Source organism: Oratosquilla oratoria, chromosome 3, assembly GCF_046742065.1.
Source record: "Oratosquilla oratoria isolate Oo_2021 chromosome 3, ASM4674206v1, whole genome shotgun sequence".
Taxonomy (NCBI): Eukaryota; Metazoa; Arthropoda; class Malacostraca; order Stomatopoda; family Squillidae; genus Oratosquilla; species Oratosquilla oratoria.
This window is the reverse complement of record NC_134779.1, coordinates 28,998,555-29,016,582: the sequence shown is the minus strand read 5'-3', so window position 1 is coordinate 29,016,582 and position 18,028 is coordinate 28,998,555. Positions and strand designations below refer to the sequence as shown.

Here is an 18,028-nt window from a genome sequence, read left to right as displayed (position 1 = left end):
TAGAATTTCTCTTTGACTCTGTTCTTTTCTCGTTTTTTTCCTTAGCTTCCATTCTTTTTGCTTTCTCATCCTCTTTCCTCTTTATTCATTTCTTTTTATCCATAACTGTTTATACTGATCACTTTTTGCTAGTTACCCTGTTTCTGCTAAGATAGTCTCTGCTGTCGTTTGTGACCTGAATTTAACCTTAATTGGTCTGGTCTTATCTGTACAGGTATTGTATTTCCCTAGTATAAAAATTTCTTAATTTCTTTCCCTGTTTCTTGTTCATCCTCTTGAACTACTTCTAATATCTTGTTTATTTTTCCTTCTCCTCCTTTGCTCTTGCAGTCCTATTTGGATTAGGCTTCTCTACCATCCCTAATATGATTATACATTTCTTTTTATCTGCTAAGTCTCTTACTATATTCTCCTCCCTCATCACTTTAATAACTGTGTCCTTAGTTTCTTTCATCTGTTGTTTTACTATATCTCTAAATTCAATTTTGTTGTTCTCTTGGACTTTTCTCTTTTTTATTCTTTAATTCCTCATTCTCATCTTTTACTTCTTTTAACTGCCTTTTTAATTCTTCTATTTCTTTATTTAGGTTTTGGTTCTCCTTCTTTAGTTCTTTCAATTTATTAACTGTGTAATCTGTGTAAGTTAACTGAACCTAACCTCCCACTGTTCGTTTATTTTCTCTATTTTTCCTCTAGACTTGTTAATCGGGGGAGGTTGTCATCTCCGCCCTCATTAAATCCATGGAAATAATTATCTTCACCTTCTGTTGTGCTGCTCTAATCTATATTTCTAATTTTTACATTTTTACTAAGCTCTTCGACTTCACCTCTATCATCTGCACACCTCTTGTTGATATTCCCTCTGACTTCTGGGGTCCGTTCGTCCCCTTCCTCATTTCCTTCCATCAGTAATCCCTCCCTTTCTCCTTTTTCTTCACATTCCCACTACACCATGAGCTTTCCCCTTCCCTACTAATACAACACAGGTACTCCCTTGTTGAGATCCACTAAATTTGAAGTTTTTCCTGGAGTTCCAAACTTCGCTGTCACTTTGACTATTGTGTGTTTGTTGTGTATTTTGCCTTGGGTTATCACCAGCACATGCACCTAGTCATTCATTGGCACTTGTGGCTTCTAATATCTGAATGGTTGATGTGTTAGTTTGTATTTGGAAATAAAGCAGCCATGAGAGGACGAAACTGCTCATTGGTTATGAGGGTCATTAACCCACTCAGTGTCCCCTATGCATAACCGATCAGGCTAGCCTAATTGTGTAGATATATTGTTGATCAAGTGGATGAATGAGAGTGATGCATTACGACTGCAGGAGGAGGCCCTTTGGAAGTGTGGTGAACTTGAGCAGCAGCTGAAGGAAGACACAGAACAAAGAAGAAGCAAAGAAATCACTCACTTCCTTCGAGATGACAGAGGCCAGGTTGGCTCCCCCACCAACTACAGACTGCTGTGACCCTCCAGGCAACTTGACCACCTCACTCTATAGTTAGGTAAATACAATTAGGTAAATAGTCAACTGCCTGGTGACATCATCCACACCCAAAGCATCTGTTCTCTTATCACCCACCCTCCTGCCTTATGTGATGTATCATTAAGTTTTGTGGATGAAGGTGGTATTGTATGGAATATATATATATGCTGGTACATTGTGACAAGTTGATGAAGGTGGAAAAAAGTTGTGAGTCTAGTTCCGAGTTTGAGTTTATTCCTGACTGGTTTTGCTCTATGCTTCTGAGCGAAACCAGTCAGGAATAAACTCAGAAACTTTGAACTAGACTTGTGACTTCTTTTTCCTCCTTCATATATATATATATATATATATATATATATATATATATATATATATATATATATATGTATATATATATATATATATATATTTATTCAGAGTGTGTCTGGTATGAGGCAGGAATGCCTATTAGCACCATGTCTCTTTAACCTTGGCCCTGGAATGGGTATTCTAACAAGTAGTGAGGGATGAGAGTGGAGTTATGATAGGCAGTTTAGGGGTGAAAGAACTCGCCTATGCAGATAACATGGTCATCCTTGCAGAAAACATGAGATCTTTAGACTTGGCATTCTGTGAACTTATGAGAGCCGCTGGAAAAATAGGGCTAAGAGTAAACGAAGCTAAAACAAAGCTTATGCACGTCCAAAGGAGAAGACCTTTTGCTGGTGGACATGAAATTGTAGTGGGATTCAACTTGGAGCATGTTGACAGTTTCACATACCTTGGCTCCAAATTGTCACCTGAAAATAATATATATCTTGAAGTGATACGGCCTGTGCACAAATTTGGGGCCAAAACTTGGAGCCTCAATCAACTCAGAGACTAAATTGCTCAGATTTGAGAATAATACTCTCAAATCAATCTGTGGCCCAGTATATGATGATGAGTTAGATTTATGGAGAAGACGTTCCACACATGAATTCCGGGATCTAATACCCATGCCTTAAGTGACTGACTACATTAGATCATTGAGACTGAGGTGGCTTGGCCACATTCTCAGATACCAGACAGATTCACTTCTCATGTTTTCACTGAGAATATAGTGGGCAGGAGAACTCGAGGACGCCCCATACTAGATGGAAGAATGTGGTGGAGAACGACTTGCAAGCCCAGGATGTCGACCCCGACAATATAGAGATGTTAACAGCAGATCGGAGAGTCTGGAGGCATCTTGTCGTAGCAGCCAGGGACCTCAATGGGCCTGTAGCACCAGGGGAGTAGAGTAGTATATACAGGTACTCCTCGTTTAACGACCTACTCGGTTAGCGACGACACGGAGTTACGACGGGCTTTATGACAGATGTTTAACGTAAATCTCCTGAAGTTACAACGTCGTGTACGATGATTAAGTTGACTGAGGCAAATTTGTATGATGTTATAATTGAACTTGTACAGTGGATATTAGCTGTGAGGTAAAGTGTTCTGAAGCTTAGGTCTACATTACCATCCTGCAAGCTGCAAAAACTACCTGGGGTACAGTATATACCGGTAGTGGTAAATTTTTAGTTTCGACCATAGGCGCATTATAGCAATAGAAAATTAATTATTAATTTTGTAAATTATAATGTATCAAAGTAATATGCAATTTTGTGAGCGGAAATAATAAAAAGGTGCTAAAACAAATTTCATAAGTAACGAAGTCATGTCGGACGAATGGTACACCATGTTTGTTATGATAGATGCCGATGTTGAAGAAATAGAAGGATGATGAATTCGTCTAAACTAAACTAACCTGACCTGTGTTTGATAAATCATTACCTGCAAATTAAATGTCATCTGGCTTGTCCTCGTTGTCGTCGTCGTTAGAGATGTTGGCAGACGACAAGATGGCGTCCCAATCCTATGCTACCAACTTCGTTCATTAGCATATTTTCTTGTAGCAAGGTATTTTTTTACTTTCATTTCCGCCCACAACATTGCATATTACGTTGATACATTTTAATTTACAAAATTAATACTTAATTTTCTATTGCTATATTGCGCCCATGGTCGAAACTAAAAAAAATGCTCCGGTATTCAATATGGAATGTCAGCATACGCGGATTTGGTCATATACGGTAATTTCAGGAACCTAACCACCATAAATAAACAGTAAATAAAGCTTTAATGTACTGTATAAAAGAGGGAAAATACACGAAAATAAAGATACATGTATTGCTGGACATTGTACATACAGTACATGTACGTATATGTATACACTTTCGCTTAACAACCAATTCGGTTAACGACGGCGCGCTGGTCCCAATTGTCGTCGTTAAACGAGGAGTGGTTGTATATATATATACAACCACTCCTCGTTTAATGACAACAGTTAGGACCAGCGTCGCCGTTGTTAACCGAATTGGTCAAGTGAAAATGTATACATATACGTACATGTACTGTATGTACAATGTCCAGCAATACATGTATCTTTAATTTCGTGTATTTTCCCACTTTTATACAGTACATTAAAGCTCTACTGTTTTGATAGTACAGAAAGCCCTCACATAACGCGGTGGTTAGGTTCCTGAAATTACAGTGTATGACCAGATCCGCATATGCTGACATTCCATATTAAATACCGGGGTATTTTTCAGTTTCGACCATGGGTGCAATATAGCAATAGAAAATTAATTATTAATTTTGTGAATTAAAATGTATCAACGTAATATGCAATTTTATGGGCGGAAATGGAAAAAAAAAAATACCTTGCTACAAGCAAATATGCTAATGAATGAAGTCGGTAGCATAGGATTGGGATGACATCTTTTCGTCTGTCAGTTGACGGCCTCGGTACTTCTGACAGTACCTTGCCAGTACCTTGCCAGGTATATTTTCTTGAAGGAATGTTATGGAGCAGAGATACATGCATTCCTTCAAGCTGCAAGAACTTTGTATACCCCGCAAGCTGAGAGAGTGGTTGAAAAGCCCGCCAACGTCTCTCACGACGACGACAACGAGGACGAGCCGGATGACATTTAATTTGCAGGTAATGATTTATTAAACACAGGTTAGTTTAGTTTAGGTTAGACGAATTTATCATCCTTTCATTTCTTCGATGTCGGCATCTATCATAACAAACATGGCGTACCATTCGTCCGACACGACTTCGTTACTTACAAAATCTGTTTTAGCACCTTTTTGTTTTTTATTTCCGCTCACAAAATTGCATATTACTTTGATACATTATAATTTACAAAATTAATAATTAATTTTCTATTGCTATATTGCCCCCATGGTCGAAACTAAAAATTTACCAATACCAGTATATACTGTACCCCAGGTAGTTTTTGCAGCTTGCAGGATGGTAATGTAGACCTAAGCTTCAGAACACTTTACCTCACAGCTAATATCCACCATACAAGTTCATTTATAACATCATGCAAATTTGCCTCAGCCAACTTATTGTACATGACGTCGTAACTTCGGGAGATTTACGTTAAATGAATTGGTCTCATAAATCCCGTCGTTACTCCACGTTGTCGTTAAACGAGGAGTGGTTGTATATGTATGTATATACAGGTATATATATATATATATATATATATATATATATATATATATATACTGTATATATATATATATATATATATACACTATATATATATATATATATACTGTATATATATATATATATATATATATATATATATATATACTGTATATATATATATATATATATATATATATATATATATATATAATATACTGTATATATATATATATATATATATATATATATATATACTGTATATATATATATATATATATGCATGAGAAATCACATAAACTCGTGATTCTAAATATGCGGAAAAACCCAAGGAAAAAGAAAAACTGATGACCAAGCGCTTTCGTCTATTCAGACATCCTCAGGGTACATAGAAAAGAAAAAGTACACAAGAATATATACAAAGAGTATGAGGTCAGGGAAGGAACCAGGAGAGGTTGCAAGGATCTAATGTCAACCTGACCCGTTCGCGGCAGCGGACGTTTGGGCTACTACTTTTTTCACAATAAAATTGTCTAACTTATACATACCATGACTTAAATTTAAGTTATTGACAAATGTATCTTTGATCAGACTGGATTCTATTATATTTCTCGTCAAATATGACTTATCTTTAACAATTTCTTTAGCACCCTCCCAATTTATACAATATATATTCTTGTGTACTTTTTCTTTTCTATGTACCCTGAGGATGTCTGAATAGACGAAAGCGCTTGGTCATCAGTTTTTCTTTTTCCTTGGTGGTTTTTCCGCATATATATATATATATATATATATATATATATATATATATATATATATATATATATATATATATATATATATATAATATGCAAAGTAGACCACTTGGAAAATGAAACTAACGAAACAGAGCGCTTTCGTATATTACATCTTCAGTGCAAAAAGTACTTTTTGCACTGAAGATGTAATATACAAAAGTGTTCTGCTTCGTTAGTTTCTTTTCTTTTTCCAAGTGGTCTACTTTGTATAAGTGAACACATGTACCCGTGTTCTTATTAGCATATATATATATATATATATATATATATATATATATATATAATGTACATCCATATACCAAAGGCTTTTTTCCCCCTTACATGGGAGGTAGCCAAAAAGAAAAAGGCATAGAAACCACTCCCACCCATTCCATCCCCTACATACTCCACTCCCACCCATTCCATCCCCTACATACTCCACTCCCACCCATTCCATCCCCTACATACTCCACTCCCACCCATTCCATCCCCTACATACTCCACTCCCACCCATTCCATCCCCTACATACTCCACTCCCACCCATTCCATCCCCTACATACTCCACTCCCACCCATTCCATCCCCTACATACTCCACTCCCACCCATTCCATCCCCTACATACTCCACTCCCACCCATTCCATCCCCTACATACTCCACTCCCACCCATTCCATCCCCTACATACTCCACTCCCACCCATTCCATCCCCTACTCCACTCCCACCCATTCCATCCCCTACATACTCCACTCCCACCCATTCCATCCCCTACATACTCCACTCCCACCCATTCCATCCCCTACATACTCCACTCCCACCCATTCCATCCCCTACATACTCCACTCCCACCCATTCCATCCCCTACATACTCCACTCCCACCCATTCCATCCCCTACATACTCCACTCCCACCCATTCCATCCCCTACATACTCCACTCCCCTCCACCCTCTTCTCTCCCTCACATTTTGGCACCTCCTGGATGACGGGCCATCCATGCATCCCGTCCACTGCCCTGGGTCAAAGCAGTGTCACAAGACACAGCACATCCACAGCAAGGCAGCTTCATTAATTTGGCGACTCCCCCCCTGTCCCCTCATGCAGAAAAGGAGATGGGGAGAAATCCCTTCGGGTTGCATCAATTTATTTCTCATACATAGTCCCTTGCCTCCCATCCCCCACCCCCTCATGCATCACAGCATCATCCATACACAACCCTTCTCCATTCACCCCTATCTTCCGTCCTCTCCTGTCCTTCCTCAGCAGACATTCCTCTCTTTCGTAATGGCCCTTTTACCCCATCCATCCATCTCATTCTAGGACGCCCCCTCATATTCACTCCTTCCACCTCTGCCTTCCATACCTCATTTAGTAATCTTTCTTCACTCATTCTTTCCATGTGTCCAAACCATCCTAATACTCTTTCATCAACCCCATCTCCGAACTCCCTTTCCACCCCAGTTCTCCTCCTTACCTCCTCATTTCTCACTCTATTTAGCCTAGTAACCCCCATCATACTTCTCAGACATTTCATCTCTAACACATTGAAACTCCTTCTCTTCCTCTCTTATGTTCCATGTTTCTGCCCCATACAATGCTGTTGGCACAAACACTCCTTCGTATAACCTCCTCGTAGCATCCATTCCCAAATGTCTATTTCTCATTACACTTTTTAATCCACCAAGACATTTACTCATTTCTCTCTCAATCTACCTCCACCTCCACTCCTACCTTTCCTGCCACATTTGCACCCAAGTATCTAAAGCTATCCATTTCACTTTTGCCCACATTTATCATCAGTTTCCTTCTTTCACATACCTTCTCAAACTCTTGTCACTAACTTTTTCAATCCCTCCTCTGATCCTGCTACAAGTGCAGTGTTGTCAGCAAACAACAACTGGCTCATTTCACACTTTTCTCCATTTTCTTTAACCATCTCCAGCCCCTGACCTACTACCCTTGTATTCACCTCTCGCACAACCCCATCCATATATAGATTGAACAGCCAGGGCAACATAATACATCCCTGACGAAGTCCCACCTTTACCTCAAACCATTCACTCTATCCATTTCTAATCCTAACACAAGCTCTACTACTCTCATAAAAACTATTGACTGCTCTTAACGTATTTCCTCCTCTCCCATATATCTGCAATACCTCCTACAGTGCCTTCCTGTCTACCCTGTCATAAGCCTTTTCCAAATCCATAAAAGCCCAAAAAACATCCTTACCTTTTCCTATAGCTTTCTCACATATCCGTCTTACCATAAAAATCTGATCTACACAACCCCTACCTGTCCGAAGTCCACACTGTTCCTCATCATTTACTCCCTCCATTCCTCTCCTAATCCTCTCAATCAAGACCCTCCCATAAGACCCTTCCCAACTACACTCAACAAGCTGATCCCTCTGAAACTACTACACTCACACTTGTCCCCCTTTCCCTTGTAAAGCATAACTGTACAGGCACTTCTCCAGTCCTCCAGCACACTACCCTCTCTTAAACTAACCTTAGATAACCTCACCAGCCAGTCCACCATAACTGTACCTCCTTTTTTCAGGCATTCTACACAGCATCCATCCAACTGAGGTGCCTTACCTGCTCTCATCATGCTAACAGCTGCTTTCACTTCATCTCTCCCTATTTCTGCTCCATTTTCCTCACTCATCACTCTCATATATTTATATATATATATATATATATATACACATATATATATATTTAATTATGGAGACTGCGCACTCTACAAATGTGCATACATTCGGTTTACGACTTGTAGTCTCAGCCGTTGCCTAACGCTCCATCTCCAACAGGGAGCAATTAAATATCATTTTCAGCATGAGCACCAATTTTCCCTTGATAGAGCAACCATTGTTAACAGCACTGAAGTAGTTACACAGTGTAATGATGTTAGAGAATTAAAAATGTTAGAGGCTATGTATATTAGGGAATGGGCTCCTACCATCAATATTCAATCTAATATGGTAACGGCCATTCCCATATTCAATAGCTCCTCAGGACATGTGAGAACTAATCCCACCAATAGTGGGATTGTATCCACCCCTCTTGCATTACCTACTGCCCCGACTCCCCCGACTCCCCCTCCCCCTCCTCTGAGATGATCAGCTTGGGTCAGGTTGATGGCCCACACACTTATGTAAGCCTTTCCATGTCACCTTAGAACTTGTTTATAAGGTATATGGAAATGTGTCGTCTTGTTCATTCTGTGAAAATGTTTATAAGGTATATGGAAATGTGTCGTCTTGTTCATTCTGTGAAAATATAGTTGTTCTGTGCCTGTTCAATTGTGTTGGATTGATTTGTAATTTATTATTTTGAGAATGACTCCTTGAAGTCAAAACGTCAAATTGAGTGTTATTAAAATGGATAACTTTGGACAGCTCGTTTATGCTCATCCTTCCAGAGTCAGAACTATAGTGAGGAGAATTGAAAACATTAGAAAAGAATTAATAATTGTAACAATGCTGTCGTGTTTAACTCGGTTTGCATAAAGAGAACCTGCGCCCCAAGTGTACGATATATGCAGTGAGTCCTCCTTATATGGTAATTCTTTATCTGGTAGATTCACAGTTACAGTATTTGGTAATTACTACCCTCGATTCTATTTATGGTAAGAAAAACTCACAGATACGGTATCCGCTTGTGTCTTGGTTACACCGTACCGTAGCACCACCACGCCATGCAGCCACCACAACAATCAGTCTCTTCCTGCGTTTCCCTTTGAACACAAGTTAAATCCTTACGGTGTGTTTTTTGTGGATATTATTATCACGATGCACAGTGATGCACCCATAATGGCCACAAAATGTTCTGCAGACACTGCTGGAGTTGAAAAGGCAAAGCAAAAGAGGAGTAGTTTAAGATTGGAGGTAAAATTAGGTATTTTGAAGAGGAAAGAGCAGGGAGAAGGTACATCTGCCATAAGTCGCATCTTGGACCTAGCCTAGTCGACAGTCTGGACGGTGTTGAAGAATCGTGAGGCTATAAAAAAGCTGGGGAGAATGCAACGCATCTGCAGAGCAAATTGCTAACAAAACACCGTGAGCCAATAATGGATAAGATGGAAAGGTTGCTCAAAATGTGGATCGACGACCAGAATCGTCAAAATATGTATATATTGTATATGTATATATGTATGTATATTTATGTATATATTGTATATGTATATATATGTGTATATATATATATACAGTATATATATTTATATATATATATATATATATATATATATATATATATATATATACATATATATATATATATATACAGGTAACTTGATTTACGTGTCTTTGATGTGCGTGAATTTGTTATAACACGACCTAAAAAATATTAGAATTAGTTTAATTTACGCTATTTATTTGCTAAGACGCGATTTGGCCCAACTGCTCCTCATTCATTGTTTACTGGCTTACAGGCCTCTTTCGCTCTGCTACTAACAATGAGAACAGGTCCTCCTCATATCAGCATACTATTATACTGTACTACCAGCCTATCATCATGGCCGCAAAACGTCCTTCATCGTCTTCTGCAAGCACCAGCGGCCCTGCGGGGAAGGGACTTAGTGAAGCGCTGGCACAACTTAAGGACTCTATTAACAAATTTGAAAACATGGACCCCAATGTGGAACGTAGCAGCACAGTCCGAAGAAAAGTCATGGATGCAGTATTCTGCTACACACATATGCACACAGAATTTCAAAAGAAACAGCGCCAGACCACTGTGTTGCAATTCTTCAAAAAAGCACCAGGGCAAAAAGACATGACAGAAGAGGATGTTGATGACCCTGCAGCTGTGGAAGTGCAGGTGGATGTGGATGTGCCAGAACAATTGGACAGTGAGGGTAGTGAGTGACTGTTGTGGTGTGAGTGATGAGTGGTAGAACTACGTAAGTAGTACAGTGTACAATTGTTTTTCTCTTTTATAAATACATTAGAAGGTTTAGAATTAGATATTATTAGTATTTTACAGTATTTACTGTACGTTTATTAGCCAAATAAAATGTGTTTTTTGTACAAACATTGCAACTTTTATGTCAAAAATTAATTTGATTTACGCGATTTTGATATATGCGACGTCTCTAGGAACCTATATCTCACGTAAATCGAGAGTTACCTGTATATATATATATATATATATATATATATATATATATGTATATATATATGTATATATGTATATATATATATATGTGTATATATATGTATATATATATGTGTATATATATGTATATATATATATATGTGTATATATATGTATATATATATATATGTGTATATATATATATGTGTATATATATGTATATATATATATGTGTATATATATGTATATATATATTTATGTATATATATATTTATGTATATATATATTTATGTATATATATATTTATGTATATATATATTTATGTATATATATATATATGTATATATAATTTATATATGTATATATGTATATATATGTTTATATATATGTATATATGTATATATATATTTATGTATATATAATTATGATCATGAAGAACCCAAAGTTAGAATAAAAGGAAACTTAGAAGAAAGTATAATTTGTATATTTCAGCTAATATCTATAGCCCTCTTCAGGAAAGTACTTTACTGAAGGGGGCTACAGATATTAGCTGAAATATGGAAGTTATACTTTCTAAGTTTCCTTTTATTCCGACTGTGGGTTCTTCATAATTATAATTTACAAATGTGCCACTACATTTTGCCCAAGTGGTGATTATATATATATATATATATATATATATATATATGTATATATATATATATATATAAAAGGTCTCCTGTCGCCATGCTCCGCCTTTGTAATCCTTTGTAATATATATATATATATATATATATATATATATATAGATATATATATATATATATATATATCTATATATATATATATATACACATATATACATACACACTATATTAAACATGACAGCATTTTGGCACTGATTAATCTTCTTACTGAGATTTTCAATTTTTCTCACGGTAGGTCTCATTTCAGGGGGGTGGGCAGACAAATATATAAAATTGCTTGAATCCATCCACATAAGGGAGAGAGCTCTAATAATCAACATTCAATCCAATATGATTTCTACCATCTTGTTATTTAATTCATTCTCCAGATTTGGAGCCCAACGACAGCAACACCCACCTCCTTCCTCCACCTCACCAACCCCCACTTGACCACTGGGAGAGACCGCCCCGCGAGTGAAAACAACACACGCTCATTGGCTACCATTCACCAATAAGCATCCAAATTTTCCTCGATACAGTGTCCATGATCCATACATCACATATATAATCTACACAGAAAACTTGACACAACAATTTGCCCTGGAAGATGGAACAAGAGAGTTCCGAAACGTCAGCCAATATAAGAGCTCTCCTAAGCAGACTTACAGAAAATGATGTCAAATATTCGTCGTATAGAGACTATACGCAAGAAGATAATAAAAAATGAATCTTCAATAGCTTTTAACCTAGTCTGCCTGCAAGAAAATATCCTACCTGGCTACACAAAAATATATATATATGTATATATATAATATATAGATATGTATATACAACCACTCCTCCTTTAACGACGACAATTGGGACCAGCGCGCCATCGTTAACCGAATTGGTCGTTAAGCGAAAGTGTATACATATACGTACATGTACTGTATGTACAATGTCCAGCAATACATGTATCTTTATTTTCGTGTATTTTCCCTCTTTTATACAGTACATTAAAGCTTTATTTACTGTTTATTTACGGTTAGGTTCCTAAAATTACAGTATATGACCAAATCCGCGTATGCTGACATTCCATATTGAATACCGGAGTATTTTTTTAGTTTCGACCATGGGCGCAATATAGCAATAGAAAATTAAGTATTAATTTTGTAAATTAAAATGTATCAACGTAATATGCAATTTTGTGGGCGGAAATGAAAGTAAAAAATACCATGCTACAAGAAAATATGCTAATGAATGAAGTCGGTAGCATAGGATTGGGACGCCATCTTGTCGTCTGCCAACGTCTCTCATGACGACGACAACGAGGACGAGCCGGATGACATTTAATTTGCAGGTAATGATTTATCAAGCACAGGTCAGGTTAGTTTAGTTTAGGTTAGACGAATTCATCATCCTTTTATTTCTTCGACATTGGCATCTATCATAACAAACATGGTGTACCATTCGTCCGACATGACTTCGTTACTTACGAAATTTGTTTTAGCACATTTTTTATTTCCGCTCACAAAATTGCATATTACTTTGATACATTATAATTTACAAAATTAATAATTAATTTTCTATTGCTATATTGCGTCCATGGTCGAAACTAAAAATTTACCACTACCGGTATATACTGTACTCCAGTTAGTTTTTGCAGCTTGCAGGATGGTAATGTAGACCTAAGCTTCAGAACACTTTACCTCACAGCTAATATCCACTGTACAAGTTCAATTATAACATCATACAAATTTTCCTCAGCCAACTTAATTATCGTACACGATGTCGTAACTTCAGGAGATTTACGTTAGACGTCTATCATAAATCCCGTCGTAACTCCGCGTCATCGCTAACCGAGTAGGTCGTTAAACGAGGAGTACCTGTATATATATATGTATATATATATATATTATATTATATTATATATATATATATATTATATATATATATAATATATATATATATATATATATATATATATATATATATATTTTATATATATAACATATATATATATATATATATTTTATATATATATAACATATATATATATATATATTTTATATATATATCATATATATATATAACATATATATATATATATATAACATATATATATGTGTATATATATATGTGTATATATATATATATGTATATATATATATATGTATATATATATATATATGTATATATATATATATGTATATATATATAAACTGTGTTTCTCGCTTTATTGCAGATCGTAATTTTGTTAATAACTTGAATGATATCAATAATAAAAGTTTGAAATTTTGCACACTGTAAGAGTACTCCTAAAAAGGTAAGCCACCAAAATCTTTTTTAAATCTATACGATATTTTCTAAGTTATAGGCATTTATGTATTTTGGAGTCATATTCACTGTTTCTCGCTTTATTGCAGGTTTGTAAAGATACAATATAAAGGTATTGAAATCCCAATTTAGCTTAACAGGTGTATTTAATACAATAAATCAAATCATAAGTAACAAAATTAATGACATGTAAGGAAGAATTCACTAGATATATTCCACAAAATCAAATCATTTATCAACATAACTCCCATTCCTTGAAATTACCCTCAGCAGTCTGCTATCAACAGATGAAGTCAATCTCTTGATTTGAGAAGGTTTTATGGTACTAGCAACGGCAACAATTTTATTCCAGAGGGCATCTTTTGCGGTAAACTGTTGTCCTCCCTCATAAACCTCCCTCTTCAAAATTGACCAAAGCTGCTCAATCGGGTTTAAGTCAGGAGAACAAGGCAGCCAAGTCATGAGAGTCTCTCCCTTGATGCCCAGAGATGCGAGGAAGGAAGTCGTGGCCTTTGCTGCATGAGATGGATCATTGTCGTGCATAAAAATTAGCTGACGTCGACGAAGTAAAGGCAGATCGTACAACCAAGGGGACAAATGCTCATCCAAAAACGATATGTATGCTTGGCTTGTGAGCTTCACACCTTCTGGCACTCGGAAAGGTCCAACCAATGTATCTCCTATGATACCCGCCCAAAACATAACTCCCCCACCTCCTTGTTGGCGACGAACCCGATGTGGGACAGCAGCTCCAGTAGGACTCCAAACTTTAGCCCATCCATCCGGACCATCAAGTGTGGCCCTGGCTTCATCTGTGAATAAGACCTGTTGGAAGTTTGTTTTCATGTATATTTCTGCCCACGCAATACGTTTTTCCTTGTGAGTTCTGTTCAAGGGAGGTCTGGAAATGGGCTTCACGTTCCTGGCCATCTCATTCAAGACACTGCATCTGGTCTTTCTGGACATCGGATCAATGCCAGCTTTTGCAAAAATGGAGGCGCTGGTGCCATTGGGTTTCCTATTGACCTGCCTGCGTATTTTTCGCATATCACGAGGGGAAATGCTTCTTCTGATGCAGTAGTCGTCACTCAGGTCAGGTCAAACCGGGTAGCTGCTTCAGTTAGCGATATGGCGAGTGAATGTGTCACTGTGTTCAGCGCCGAAGAGGTACAATCTCTACTTAGTAGAATTGAAGCCTTGGAGGATGCTGTTAAGTGCCTTAAGGAGGAGAATCGAGTTCTCCGCTCGAAGGCCCATGATACGGAAGGCAATATTAGCGATGAGCATGGATGGAATACGGTGAGAAATAAGATGCGGAAAAGTGGAAAAAAGTCCTCACCAGCCCCACTGAAATGCGAAAACTCGTTTCAAGTGCTGGCAAATCTGCAGGAAGAAGGAACTAATGAAATCCAAGAGAAGAAGGAAAGGGCAGACGCTGGATCCCTGCCCACAGGTAAGATTTTGGTAGTAGGAGACAGTCAAGTGAGGTATTTAGACAGGGTTTTCTGCGACAAAGATAGGAAGCATAGGACGCAGGTGTGTTTCCCCGGCGCGGGCATAGGTGATGTTAGAGATAGGATTGAAGAGTGTCTAGTAGGGGAAGGTAAGGACCCAGTAGTTTGCTTAAGTGCCGGAGGAAATGATATAGGTAAGGTAGGGAGTGAGGAATTATTTGCGCGGTACCGAGATGCGCTAGACAAGATCAGAAATAGGGGAGGTGTTCCTGTAGTATGTGGAATCCTTCCGAGGCGTAGAGTTGGAGGCATGTGGCATTCCAGGGCTATTGCAATGAATTGCAGGCTGGCAAAACATTGTAAGGCTAATGGATGGGCATTTGTCGACAACTGGGACCGCTTTTACGGTAAGAATCATCTATATACAAGGGACGGGGTCCACTTGTCACCCATAGGATTTTGGCTTCTTACTGAATCCCTTGAGCGAGAAGTAGGCATCATGCAGGGTTTTTTTCGGGTAGATTATTTGGGAGTCGGGGTTGGGGGAAGTATCGGAATATAGTTTAGAAAATAGAAACAACTTAGAGGACTGTACAAAAAATCACCAAAGCAGGTGGAGGGAAGATAAACTTAAAGTTTACTATACAAATAGTAGGAGCATAATTAACAAAATTGATTTGCTGCGAGGTAAAGCATGCGTAGAAAATTTCGATATTATAGCCATTACTGAATCCTGGATCAACATGGCTGATAAACATTTCCTTCCGGAAATCGAAATAGAAGGATATAAGTTTTTTCATAAGGATAGGGTCGGCAGGAATGGGGGAGGTGTAGCACTTTTCGTTAAAAATACATTAAACTGTATTATCAACAATTCGATTAAGGAAGAGGACTGTACGGAATCTATTTGGGTAGAGATTATAGGCAAGAATAAGAAAGTTATTATTGGCGTCTTGTATAGACCTCCTAACCTTAGCATTGAGCAGACTGATTCCCTAATTCATGAAATTCATAGAGCGTCCCAGTACAAAAACGTTGTAATCATGGGAGATTTTAACTATAGAAACATTGACTGGGAAACTTTAATAGGAGATCATGAAGCGAAACAATTCCTAGATGTGGTGCAGGATAATTTCCTAAAACAAATGATTACCGATCCTACGAGGGGACAAAATACCCTGGACTTAATTCTAACAAATAATGAGCACCAAATTAGCAGCATAATAGTGGGCGATAGTCTAGGCTTTAGCGATCATCAAGAAATAAGATTTAATATTATTTGGGAAAAAATAAAAAGTACAAATAACGTTCAAGTACCAGACTTCAGGAAAGCAAACTTTGACAATATAAAAACCTATTTGAAATTGAATACGAAAAACAATCCGGACGTTTCAAACATTCTTGATTCTCGTTGCGGGGCTGATAGTCAGAAGTGGGGCAAGGAGGATACGCGTACCTTGGGTCAGGTCTGGGTCAAAGAGAGAAATACGCTTACCTTAGGTCAGGTCTGGGTCAAAGCGAGTGATGCGCGTGCCTTGGGTCAGGTCGATTCGGGGCGACGGCCCAAAAATCAGGTCAGTACTTTGGATGAGATGTATAGCAATCTGGCAGATCTAATTATTAATGCACAAAACACATTTATCCCCCTAAAGTCAATACGAAAAAATAGTAATACTCCCAAATGGATGACGGACAGATTGAAACATGAGATCGGAATTAAAAGAGGACTTTACGTAAAAATAAAAAACGGGGAATCACACCTTAGATCAAGATATAACGAAATGGCAAAGCTGGTTAAAAGGAATACACGTTCAGCGAAACGTAATTATGAAATCAAGGTTGCCAGTCAAGCAAAATCCAACCCAAAGGGTTTCTTTCACCTCTATAGAACAAAAAATAAAGAAAGAATAGGACCAATTAAAAACGACGAAAATGTCATGATAGAATCGGAAGAAAAAATGAGTGAGGAGTTTAACAATTATTTTCTATCGGTGTTTACTAATGAGAGGTTAGATAAAGTACCTGACTGCGATCCGATTTTTAGAGGGGATGAAGAAAATAGCCTAACTAATATCAGCATTAGTAAAGAAGAAGTTATCAAGCAGATTGACAGACTTAAAGCTACAAAATCTCCGGGTCCAACTGCTTGGAGGCAGGCAAACGTTGTTCCTGTTTTTAAGAAGGGAGATAGATCGACCATATGCAACTACAGGCCAATCAGTTTGACATCGGTTATAGGAAAAATGCTTGAATCAATAATAGTAAATAGACTCAGAGAACACATTGAAGGGCATAATTTAATTCGTGATTCACAGCATGGTTTCTCCAAAGGTAAGTCATGCGTGACTAATCTTCTATCCTTTTACACTAAGGTATATAAGGCGTCAGACAACAATGAAAATTACGATGTTATTTACCTTGACTTTAGCAAAGCGTTCGACAAAGTGCCACACCAGAGACTACTAAATAAAATCAAAGCCCATGGCATAGGAGGAAAAGTGTTAGAATGGATTAGAGCTTGGATTAGTAACAGAAAACAGCGGGTCACCATAAATGGAATAAAATCTAGGTGGGGCAATGTTACTAGCGGGGTCCCCCAGGGCTCGGTTTTGGGTCCCTTATTGTTCATTATGTATATAAACGACTTAGACGATGGGTTAAATAGTGATGTTAGTAAGTTTGCGGACGACACTAAAATAGGACGCCTAATTAGGTCAGGAGAAGA

The 18,028-nt window shown here is 37.6% G+C and overlaps 1 protein-coding gene across 7 annotated transcripts in view; it reads left to right on the top strand.

The window, feature by feature from the left end:
- Nucleotides 1-18,028, top strand: part of LOC143021030 (heparan sulfate glucosamine 3-O-sulfotransferase 1-like) — an 86,443-nt gene that overhangs the window by 24,364 nt on the left and 44,051 nt on the right. For 3 of the 7 annotated variants that reach the window (XM_076178237.1, XM_076178246.1, XM_076178228.1), the window contains exon 2: nt 1,328-1,505. The exons of the other annotated variants lie outside the window; for them this stretch is intronic. The gene's annotated coding sequence lies outside the window, so the exon portion shown is untranslated. The remainder of the gene's footprint in view (nt 1-1,327; nt 1,506-18,028) is intronic. 7 annotated transcript variants of the gene reach the window in all.